The 12,931-nt window shown below is 37.6% G+C and overlaps 1 protein-coding gene across 9 annotated transcripts in view; it reads left to right on the forward strand.

Annotated features, from left to right (window-relative positions):
* Positions 1–12,931, forward strand: part of NLGN1 (neuroligin 1) — a 406,008-nt gene that overhangs the window by 58,395 nt on the left and 334,682 nt on the right. Inside the window, exon 2 of one of the 9 annotated variants that reach the window (XM_030495211.1) lies at positions 5,553–5,589. The exons of 7 other annotated variants lie outside the window; for them this stretch is intronic. The gene's annotated coding sequence lies outside the window, so the exon portion shown is untranslated. Of the gene's footprint in view, positions 1–5,552; positions 5,590–6,575; positions 6,625–12,931 lie in introns of those variants that run through there. One more of the 9 variants, XM_030495212.1, reaches the window with a different exon arrangement.

The raw sequence follows: 12,931 nt of genomic DNA on the forward strand, positions 1-12,931 counted from the left end.
AGTATAGAATCATAAAATGGTTTGGGCTGGAAGGGACTTTAAAGATCATCTAGTGCCAACACCAAGCAACTAGATTCATTGCATGTAAGAGTTTGTGGGCATGCATCTTTTGCTTTCACCTTTCCCAGGGAAGTGGAAACCTGTCTGAGACTGCCATGGGTGGCTTAACAGCAAGGTCAGCATGCTTGCTGCTAAATTTCCTTCCAAATGAGAGATGGCATGGTGCAGAATTTGGAAAAGCACAATGTGTTGCAAGGGCTCAGTGATGCTGTTACTTTTCTGGGAAACACAGTGTATTTATTTTCCTACATTATTTAATGCTCACACCCAGATTGTCAGTTACCTGTCTCCCTTCCATGGGGCTTCTAGAAAAATCATGGTGAGATTGATGATTTAAATGGCCTTTCAAGGGTTTCATAGAAGGATCTCAATTACTGAATTTGATCTGGAATACTAGTGACAAAAAAAGCCTTCAAAATGGCACAAGGGAAATGAAATTTCCGTGTAAAGCAATTACATGGAAATAAAGGTTCTTCAGACATCAAAGTTCGCATGCTGGTAGGAGGTTTCCTATCACGCTGATTAAATCCCTCTAAAATCCAGCAAGTTCTCCTAAAATAGATTCAGGTTCCTTGAACTGCATGGACAGTTACATCTCTTGTTGTTATTTCTATTACTAGTGTTATTATTCTGCTATATGCTGCAGCATGTTTCATGTCAGCAGTCCCAGCAATACAGAATTCTTGAATAGTAACAAGCTTAAGAAAGTTAGTAACTAGCTTACACACAACATGAAATCACAAAGGAGAAGGACAAATTAAGATCAGCAAAGAAGAGGGAAAAAGCCTGAAGTTTTCAGCGTAAAGTAGAGTAACCATGGCCTTTAAAAAGTTTTCGGAAATTTGTCTGCACTCAGAACAGACATCCTGTGAGTAAGTCATACAGTTCTTTATTTCACTTCTTCTTTCTCACCCTCCATATACCTTTTCAGCTCTTGAAAAATGCCGATATAAATGTGCTGTGAATTATGTGTGCCACGTAAATGTTCTTTTTCTTTTTATCCTTCATTAGGACATTGTGATTTATAACAACCAGCTCTTCTATGTTATGTCAATTATACCAGAATGGTGGCATTACTCTTTGGATTGAAGCATAGGACAGATACTGACAATACAAAGTACATTTTGCTTGGCTAATATTGCTGAAGAATAGCTATGTCCTCCTTCGGGAAGTATCAGCAAGACTGAAGTGAGAACTGTGGAAGCTCTCCTTTCAGACTTCTTGTGATAAAACCGTAGCCTAAGCTAGGGAAAAGTTTAGAAGAGGTGGAAGAGAATTTATTGTGGCAACGTTTAGAGAGACATTCTGTGGAAGGTCCAAAAGCACTCCTGGAAAGGTATACTATGCTGGTCTTCATGCTCTGGAAGGAAGAAGCGGAGACCTATCTAAGCCCCTCTCCCTCTCCTGAAAAGACCTGTGTTACTAGCAGTGCAGCCATGTATACTTCTCCGGAGTAAAGCAATGATGGGTTTGCATGTGGAGTGCATTTAAAAGAAGGTTTCTTGTATTGTGGATTGGAAGGAAAAGGTTTCTGCAAGTCAGTTATACTGGTAGAGTTTTGGAGCAGCTGCTTGCTACAGCAGAAACACAGGCTGAGAGGTGGGAACCTCTGCAATCTGGAAGCAGCATTGCACAGCTCCCCACTGAAACCAAAGCTGAGGAGCAGAATTCTGCTTTCAGGAGTCTAATCTTGCTTTTCAACAGCCAACTCAGTTGTCATATTTTGATGATAATGAATTTAGATGGCAATTGGTACCTTGGTCAAAAATGAACAAAAATTTTGAGAGGAGCCAGTTCTGATGAATGCCGTGTGAAAGATGGGAAAGGTCTTAGGCCATTAGTGATGACTGATGCTATAGGAGAAGCATATAAATGATGTACTGAAGTAATACATTAGGGCACAATATGAAGCCCTTCTCGACCTGAGAAATACATCACCAATCAAATTTCTTTTGAAGGTCTGCTCTTTACCCAGCAAAGAAGACTTGATGGGAATCCCTGTCAAGTTTCCACTTGATATACAGTGCTTAAGTGTTGCTAGATGTTTTAATTTGCAGACATTATCAGACTGGGAATGGTAATGTTTTGGCTGTTAGTGGAAAGGAAAGCTTGTTACTGTTATTAGGCACTTTTTAGTTGGGAACATAGATTGTTTTGATATGGTTTAATTTAGAAGAATAGTTCTGAGATATTTAGAGAAGCACAAGACAAGGTCATGATGAATTTCAACACAATTATTTCATGATTTAAGACAGCAGGAGAGCCTAATGTGCAACCCATTTTACTTCGTTTTCTTGAATAAAAACCACTGAGCAGCACAGGCTGAAGTTTCTGGTGGCTTCTGTAAATCATCTCAGCTGCCAATGGCACATTGCAGCTTTCAAAGGAGAATATCAGTTGGTTTTTGCACCTGTTTATTAAAATAAAGTCCTGCGCATGCTGAGTGGAACCTCTCCTGAAGCATATATGTGCCATTACATGACTGTATCATCATCCATGCTGCTTTCTTAGGAGGGCTTAGGACTAGAAGAAAGGGGGCATTTATTCTATCTTGATTTGACTTCCTGGTCTGTCAGGGACAGGTGGACTTTGCCCAACCAACACACTTGTTGCACTCAGTGGGACATCTTCACTTGCCAAATGCATGTGACCTCAATCCTTGGGAAATATTACAGAAAGGGTAACTACGCTCGACTTCTAAAGTCAGTATGAAATTCAGGTACTCTGCAATATTTTTCTGATTCCTGTCACAAGGTATAACAGTCATTTTGTGTTTGTCTTCTTGTTCACATTGGAAGTTTTCCCCTGCTTGATTCATTCTGTGTTTTAGCAGTTAGCTTAGATCAGTCCTACCATCATTCTGCCAGGCACGCATTGCCCTTCCTTGCTGACTTGGATTTATCTGTTTTCTGGTGGGCTACCATATTCCATTCAATATTTTGGATATCCCAAATACATATGTATTAATATATAGTGTCCAAAGATTATAAATGCTTTGCTGCTTTTGGTACATTTGAACGTGTTATTTAGCTGGTAAGTTTCACTTCATCTGCCTGTTTCAACCTGTATTAGATTTTACTGTTTTAAGGCCACAGGCTTTTATGAAATCAGATGAAGCTGGTGTCTTATTTTTGGTATGTTGCATAATCTGAGGAATTCAATCTATTTGAGAAATTGATAGAGCGTATAAAACTGTATCTTGTGCACATAATAACATACAGTAGGAAATGAGGTGCAAGTTTGGTAAACAAGTTCTAAATTATTTACATTTTCCATAAAATAACGAGTGCAGAAAAATCCTGCTTTAGCTTCTTCCTCTGAGTTTACCACCCTCTGTCTTCATCGTATTTTGCATGCCTTAAACAATTATATCATTAGAACAATCAAATGTTAAATCTTAATGAGGGTAAGGATTTATATCTTCCATTATAGCTCCCTTAATATTTTTGCTTTCTGTCCTTTTCAACAAAGTATCATCTTTAAAAGTCTGTGTTGTAGATAGGTTAAAGAATCAGTAAAGACATTGGGGCATATGTCTAGCTATTCCATCACCACAGAGCTGAGAGAGAGAAGTATGGCCTATGAATCAATGGAAATATGATCTCTAAAAAAAAAAAAATATATATATATGTACAAATGCTGATCTTGTCTCAGTAGGTGTGTTTCTTTCAGTAGGAGCCATAAGCCTCCAGCTGTCCTCTGGCCTCAGTTTTTTTTAAGTCAAAAACTGGTTTGAGAAACATATGTTGATTACAGTAATGACTGGGCAGAATAACTTTAACCTGATTTTCATGTGCGGTTTTATGCCCTAAAGAATTTTATTACAAATATAATGTCTGTATGTAACAATTCATAGTATAGGAGTGTGTTGCTGTCTGTCTTGCAGCTGGTTAAGCTATGTGGCTCCAAAAATTTCCAGTATAGGCTGGTAAGTTTGAATCGTCCTTCAGTAACTGAAGTTCATGAATATCTCGAACCTATCATTCACTGCTAATTGTCCACAATTTCCTAAAGAACTAATAAAGAGCTGATGTGTTTGGGGGAAAAGATGTTGTATTTAGAAGGCTTTGTTTAGAGAAATCTTTCTTTCTGGCCAAGTCAAATCAAAACTGTTGTGAATAGCAAGAGGTTTGAGGTAGGAAGTTGTTTGCTCTTTTATTTAGAAAATGCTTGCTTTGGGGATGTTTCAGAACATATGAGACTGAGAATAATGTATACATGTTGTTCAACATTGGTTTAATTTTTTTTCTTGATTGCATAAGTTATATAACTAGTTCTTCCTCTTATTAACAGCTGTCATTTTTTTTCTTTCACATATAGTCTGGGTAATATCACATCGGTATAAATCAATGTAATAATGACATTATGTAAGTATATTATTATTTAACCATTGCTGTCTAGCATGTAATTATGTCAGTCATATTTTATAGAGAGTTTCTGTAGACTGTTATAATCATTACAATCTGTTCTGTGGAAAACCCCTGCAAACCACCATTTTCTTAGTATTTCAAGTAGTAATGGTGTTGTATGGGTAAATAGTAACAGAATCTCTGACTGACATGATCCAAAAGCATTGCAGGAAATAACACATGAAAAATATGCAACTAAAATACTGAATAAATGAATACTCTTTATAAAAGATATTATTGCAAAAACTTTTTCAAGTAATCTAACACAAGAGACAGCTGTAAATTTATGCCTGTAAATGCAAAAATATTAATATGCACTGGTGTATTTTGGAAACCTGTCAAATGTGCATTTTGTGCTGTCTTGAATTATTTTGCATGTATATTAAGTAGGCATCAAATTGTGCTTAAATCAAAGATAAATGATGGCTGTTTTGGATGCATTTTTCTGATAACTGCCCGAAAAGGGGGATGAAATTGGAAGTTGTATTTAGTCATGTTTCACTGATGTACAACGATCAAACCTTATAACATATTAATCTTCTTTTGGATGATATCTAGTCAGAATGAACTCTCTAAAGAGTCTTTCTAGCAAATTTCTTTTATAAATCAGAGACAATTTATGCTAATGTTGATGTGATGAAAAACATTTTGTAAATCTCTTCTCAAATAGTTTTTACCCACATTTTTTTCAGACGCTCCAAACGCAGAGGATATGGAGACAAATAATCTCAGCATTGTTTTCCCCATTTCACATCACTATCTTAATCTACCAAGGCATTGTACACTGAACACTGTGCCCAATTTAGTTTAATTGCAGCAATAACTTGTGCTGACCTCTACCAGATAAAATCCTTTCCAAATCATGACATCATTTGTTAAGGCAGGAAATATAACCTAGAATGTGTATAAGACTTTTGCTCGTTTTCTGTGTCCAGTGTTCTACTTAGTTTTTCCTTTAATGTATTAAAGTCTTACAGATTTTATATTTTTTTTTTCAAAACCTATTGATACTATACAAACGTGATAACTTTTACCCACAATCGTGTTTAATCACTAATTATCATGAGCTGTCTTATTTTCCAGCTTGTGGAAGCATGACCAAACCACAGCTAAGACACAGGTAACCACCAATTTTTGCTTTACACATTATAGTTGTAGCTTCAAAGTAAATTCTGAGGAAAAAGGGGGAGGGTAAAACCTCAATCAGGGAGTCCACTGTCAGTTTAAGGATTTCTGAACATCAGATTTTCTTCTTTCATTTACAGTATTTATTTAGCGTGTTGGCCACCACGTATCAACTGACTGTTTTGTTTTCAGAAAATTCAGAAAACGCAACTAAGAATGTGTCCCTCCCAAATGCTTAGAATTTAGTATTTTATTCCCTAAGGTGCTCTAGCAGTAGTTACAGAAGGAGCATTGCTAATGAGCAAATCCATGTTTGTGTGCATTTGAGTTACATGGTGTTTTTCAAAATTAATGCATGAAGTACCAGATGCAGAAGTAGTAATATGGGCTTTAAATTGTGAGTCATAACTGTGTAGACCATGGGGTTCTGAGAAGATTCCATGAACATGATTTTCATGCCACATTTTAACCATAGTTATATAAAAGTCAGAAGAGCAATTGATAAAGTGTCAGGGATAGAGATGCCCAGTATGAAACTCTTTGGATGCTGCTTTTACAAGCTACCGAAAATGTAAAATGCAAACTATAGAATAGGTCCTGCCTACAACTTCTGGTAGACTAACTAGTTTAGATATAGAGAGGATGTGTTGGGACAACAGCAGGAGAGAAAGAAAGGAGGACTATGTGGATGGAGTGGAGAGGAATTGAGCAGCTGGAATTTAATATATTTCTCTAGGAAACGCTGATTATCAAATTATGTTAGAGAATTGCCTCTTTTACTTGAAAGACAATTTGTCTTGACTAGCCCTTTTAAAGAGAGCATGTTAAAAGCACGAAGGAACTTGAACCATTAAGAAAGTATACTGTACAGGGTTTAATGTAGGTATTCCTTAATATGGCACCACTGTGTTCCGTCTTTATTACTATCCCAAAACTTTTCTTTTTTTTTCTCTCTCCATGGGCCATAAGAAATATCCTCAGAATCCTAAGAAAATGGGACTCTAACTGTAGATACTCGACAATGAAATCAGTAAGTGATTTAGCTTTGCATCCTGCCACAGTAGCTAAGTTTTCTTCAACAGTACTTTCTTAAGGCTCGTTCCAAATATTCAGAGTGTTTCTGAGCTGTTCGTATAAGGCCCTAGGATGAGTTGTAAAAACATAATCAGGATGTTTCCAGGGGGCTGGAATTCTGCACACTTCTTCCATCCAGATCAAGCATTTCAGCTTCTTACAGTACAGACCTATTTCATATAGGTCTATAACTGCTATTGATTATATACTTTTTTCTTATGTTTGTCATAAAATAAAAGGGCTGATGAGAACGTCTGGTATAGATACAGAGGTGCCAACTTGAAATGTTGAAAAGCGATGGTTGTCAGCAACAATCTTTAGTTACTTCCCTTAGGATAATTCCACATACCACACTGACAAGGCATTTCTGCCGATCTCAGTCTAAATTTTGACATGCTGCCGTTACTTGTCATACCTCCCTCTGATACTCTATGTTACTCCTGAGTGTCCATACCTTTTGAATACATGTACTGTCTCTATTTTCTGTTGTCAGGACTTTATTCCTTTGTTGATCAAAATATGTGGCCGTCAGTTCTGTGGAGAAGGTCCAAAAGATTCAACATTTGCAAAATGGAGTGTTTTCAAAGCTGGTTCTTGAACATTTGTTGTCTGAAAGCCAGCAAATGTCCACACCCAAAACTACTGCACCTCCTGTTCTCCAAAGAATGAATGAAACATAACATAGCAAGGAAATTGGTCAAAGGCTATAAAAATATATAGACAGTAACCTCATCTTTTAACCTTAATTTTGAATAATATACAGTAGTATACACCTTTTTGGTATATCTTAATCAGTTTTCCTAATTCAAAGATAAAAAAATGGAATAATCAATCATGATAAGTGTGGATCCTTGAAATTGCAATTGAGTTGAAAGCCATTCTTTTTTCATTATCAAATGTTGCCTCTGCATGCCATTCAATGTTCCACATTTGCAAAAACTCACTATCTTTGGATACCTGTAGTTGCATGAGTCAGTAAATTGTTTATTTTCTCAGTGGGAGTTCATTCAGGACATTGAGGAGCTATTTCCTCCTAATTAGTTCCCTAGAGTCCTCTTATTAAAAAAACACCTTAGGCTTCCAGGAGTCTGTTTGGGGTCATTATTTTCTTGATAAATATACTCACCAACACTCCAGATTTCCCAGAAGGGTGACTGCAGGGTAGAAGAATGTTGTGTTGCATGTTATATTCCATGATTGGTTCAAATTACGCAGTTTACCCACTATTTTCAAAAAACAATCCTAAATCATCAGTCAGACATATCCTACTTCCAGTGCTGATGCCAGACAGTCATTTTCCCTCAAAGCATCATTGAACATGAGCTCTCCTCAGCTTGTTTCATACTTTGATGAACTAGGTGGCTGCAGGGACTGTACTGAGGTTTGAGACATTTCATTTGAGTTGTTGATAGTTGTTTCCATCATGGATAGCTCTGTACGAAAGGAGTGGCCTGCACTGATTTTACTCATTCTAGGCAGAGATTATCGACCTGCAAGATTTACCATCATATTTTACCAAACCACTCTGAGACATCATCTTGTCATATAGGTTTACTAATGCTGGGTGCTTTATCTTGTCTGGTCTTTGAAAGGGAACCTACAACCAAACCAAAGATAATGCTGAAAGAGGTTGTCGTTTATTTAGCACGTGCTGATAAGACAAGCATTGTTTTGGTCTTTAGAGCAACAAATACTTCCTCAAAAGAAAAGTACATCCTTCATTTTAGATTCAAATTTTAGCTCCATTTTGTGTAAATGTGTTCATTTGCACCTGTCACAAAACCTTTCATGCTGTGTATCTTGTAATTATTACATTGTGCTCATACTTTGATAATTGCTTACCTCTACAATTCAGGGTTGTCAAGCACAACTTTGTGTTTTCATCTATTCTGTAGGTGCTGAACTCAGTCTAACAGAGTCTTAGCTTGGTTGAAACACTGGGCTTAGGTTCCCAGAGCCTAAATCCCATCTGTAGCCCAATGTTTCCTTTTGGCCTTCAGAGACCCCAAGGCAGTTGCGTAGACCAGGTGCTGCAAGTAGAATTACAGATGTGAAACATTGGACTGTAGCAGATGTATTCACGTGCTTCTACAGATATAGCCTTATTCACATCTGTGCCAGCCTCACTGCAAAATATTTACAAAACAAAAGCCTGTTAAGTGCTGTAGAGCTGACTGCTCAGCCGCAGTGCCCTCACCCAGGACTGTTTAACCCACAGGTGGTTGTGGAAGAAGGCAAATACCACATTGTGATAATTTAACAGGGCCCACTGCGACATGCCTCTTAGCTGCACTCTAATTTACATCATCTTGAAAAGCTAATATTTCCGTCGTCAGAGTAATATTTGTGGTGTCTTTCAGTGGAAGTTTTTTTGACTGAAGCCTGAATAAAGGCCTGAAGATATAATAGAAATAAACTTTTCTATTCCTAGGAAATGTACCTTTTTAAATACAGCGATTATGAAAACTGTTACAGACATGTCTGTTATGTTTGCAATTATAAGATATGTGAGCTTGCAAGACTTTCTTGCAGTCTCTGAATTGCATGTGCGTAACACAAGCCCTGCATCACTATGAACACTAAAACCAGTCGTAAATAAAGAAAACGAGAAGCAGAGAAAAACAGATGCCATGCAATTAGTACAGTTTAGTATTGAACTGCACTCATAACATCATATTAGATGCCTTATTATATTTGCCCACCCTGGAAACAGGCTGGAGCAGCAGCGGTTGGCAGCTCAGGCGTGTGGGAAATGCAGCCACACTGGCTGCACCCTCTACTGGCTGATGGACAGACCACAGATGGGTTTGATTTTTATCTCAGCTGTAAGAATAACATTCTCAGCCTGGAATAATAATATTTGCCAGCAAACATAGCATCATTATTAAAAGTAATAGGAAATTTGGGTGTCCTATTTGTCTGGAATAGGAAAGAAAGTGAGAGGTCTGATAAATAGAAAACAATGAATTCTTTTGTCTTGCTACAGATATGATTTGTTGAGAACCAACGTGCTCACTTTCTACAGCACGGGAATGAAAAAGTTTGCCTTACAGAAAGAGATTAAGCTGTATTGTGCTTATTTGGAATGCTAGAGAGATTGTTCATTAAGTTCTGCAAATGCCACATGTGGAAAAAAATAGTATTCTGCAACCAAGACCTTCTAGAAATTTGAAAATTAAAATTCATGGTCATGTCTTTCTGGGTGTGGGATTCAGTTTAGCCCCAGATAGGTATTACAAAGTATTTGTATAGATTTAGCTTTCAGATGGTTCTAGCAGATCTTGTATAAAGAGCAACTGAGATTTCAAAGTCCATGTAGAGTTCGTGCTGTAACATGACCATAGTATATACAGGATAATATATTCTGCTGGGTGACGACATCAATTAAGTAATGGGCTTCAAGAACGCTGCAGTTTATTGCCAGAAAGTTGCAGTTTATTTTTGTTCTTTTTCTCTCTTGTCTGCCTACAAGGATGCCAGCTAAGGCTTCCTGAGGTTGTATCTTTCCTGTCATAGCAGACGGAGATATCAGCAAATATTTTGCATTAAACAGAGGTGCTGTTTGTGTCTCCAGTTTTCCAGCGGGACTTGACAGCCAGCTACTGCAGGTGTGGTACTGTCACGTGTTTATGTGCAACCAGAGACAGCAAGGCACGTAATCTAACGTGCACCCATTGCACAGTGAGAATGAAAAATTTAGTTGTTGCTACTCTGCTATTAAATGACTAGAATAATAAGAGTTTACAGGAATAATATTAATGGGCTATAAATAATGGCTTAGTTATACTACAGTGAGATTTTCAGAAATCACAAGTGGTTTGATCTGCCTTCAGTTTACTTTTTTTAAAAGTTACTGTATTTTCGAAAGGATTAATGTCCCTGCTACCCCCCAATTGCCTGAGGTTCCCTCAGTTTAGGACCTCTTTAGATGACTTGTACTTTGGAAATTCTTGGCCATTTCTGTACTCTCTGCTTTGCCTGTATGTTCTTGCCCGTACATGTCAGTTCTCTGTCATTTGTCATTGTGCAGTGAATCAGATTAGCAGACATCACAAGCTTTAAACCTTACTAAGATAAGCAGGTGAATATATTACTGTTTGTACAATGGTATTTTTATATTGATATTATCTCCTGGATTTCCCATCGTTTCTCAGGCTGATTAATGCCTGCAGAATACAGGGTAATTTCTTTTATAAAGTGTTCTTCTGTTGGTTCATTATTTTCTAATGCTTATTATAGCAGAATTTCATAAACACATTGTATTGACTCCTCTACAGAAGCAGTTTGTCCTACACAACTCTCTCCTCTTTCAGAGGTTTATCAATGCCCCATAGCTGCACCTGCAAATGACTGTGACTGTTGGTGCCAAACAGCTGGGGCTGGCAGAGAAGGCAGTGCCTGGGCAGTGCCAGAGCCGGCTGCTCTGCAAAGCCCTGCTCTGCTGGCTGATCCAGCACTGCCTCTTGACCTTCCTCTCCTCCCCTGCTTGGGAATCCCTAACCTCCTTCTTCCTCCTTCTCTTTTGTCTGGAAGATGGTCTCTACCCTGGTGATAGAAAAATAAAAATGCATTAGATGATAGAGTTAAAACCAGGAAGGATAAAATAGTATGCCACCTAGTCACTGGCAAAGCCAGAGCAGGATTTGCCCTGGACTCTCAGCCCAGTATCCAAACCCAAGGCCACGGCTCTTCCAAATGCAGCTCACAAAATCCAGTTTGGAAAGTGATCTACTGCTTTTTAAGAGTGTTTTCAAATAGCATCTCTTTCCATTGTGAGGAATTAATTGGGACTGTATGAGTTTTAATTAATGGATCATGTTATTTGGTGCATCTGAAAAGAAATTTTAAGCAACATCTTTGGCTCTTTCTTTTGGAAAGTGGCCATAACAACAGCCAGGCTAATTATATCGATCACCAAGTTATCAGTGCAGTTGTAACTAGAGGCAAACAAAGGCCAAGAGAAGCTGGTAGTAAAATCATGATGTATTTCACAATCATCTTATTACTGCCTGATTTAAATAAGTAAACCACTTTAACAGTACTGAAAGAGTGTCAAGGTTTCCGCAAGTCTTATTTCAGAGAAGTTGAAGCTTTCCTTGCTTATGGAAACTGGCTGGTGAAAAAGTAAAGGCATTCTTCAGTAAATGCATGTGGAAAACAATTTACTATTTTTACTTGCAAATGCTAACAATCTAGCCTACATGTTCATTTTTCTGATGAAGTTAGGTATTAGGAAACAAAATTCTCTAATGAGGTTCCTCTAACTTCCATTTCATTACCTCAGAGATGAAGTTGGCCCATAGTTCTCTGTCATTTGTTTACTGGGTCTAGAAGAATGTAAACTGCATGTAAAACTACTCTAGAGCACCAGCTTCCACAGGGAATGTTCCAGTGTGCTTTAAAATTTAGTGAGTCAGAAGTAGCATACAGTATGTACTCTTTTCATCTACAGTTTATACTAATTTAATTTAAAAACCTCGAAATAGATTGGTTTTCACATAATGTAAACAGAAAACTCTTTATAGAAATGCTTTTCATAATTAAAATAAATAAATAAAAGTCTAGCCCCATACTTTCCTGTGTTTAGTCACTGCAAACCAAGGTACTGGTAGATTGTGACTTCAAAGAATGACTGAAATTTTGGGAAAGAACAAAGTCATAAAACTTTTCTGAACTAAAAGTATTCACAGCCACATAAACAAAGAAATGGATTTTATTATTATTATCAATTTAATTATTATTAATTCACAGTTCACTGGCAAGCTTGGTGTTGTAATGTGTTGTAATCTACTGATTAAGTTCCAGTAAGAACATGGACGATGGCTTTATCGACATCAGTCCTCTAACAGCACCCAAAAGAACCTGAAATTCTGAATCTCACAATAACCACAGGTGGACTGTGCTCATTTGAGCATGTAGGAAACACGGGGCAACATTTAGAGAGGGGCGAGTCTGTAGGATCAGGTTTTGTGTCATCCTTGGGTCTCATTTGCTGCTTCTTCCCACTTCCTCGAGTGCTGTGTTTTGGAAACACGGTACTTTAAAGTAAATCACCTTTGAGAAGTTGAGGCTGAATGGGTGTTTGAAACCTTCCAGCAAAGCTTTTAATCCAGTAGGATTCCACTTCACAGAATGCTTTGCCATCTATCAGACCATTGGTCATGGCTGTTAATTAAATTAAAATGCAAAATAAATCTACAGTGCGGAGATGCAACATAGCCAATTAAATATTCCAGTACAAGCTGCTAATGATAAAAAGTGAA

Source organism: Strigops habroptila, chromosome 8 (genome assembly GCF_004027225.2).
Source record: "Strigops habroptila isolate Jane chromosome 8, bStrHab1.2.pri, whole genome shotgun sequence".
Taxonomy (NCBI): domain Eukaryota; kingdom Metazoa; phylum Chordata; class Aves; order Psittaciformes; family Psittacidae; genus Strigops; species Strigops habroptila.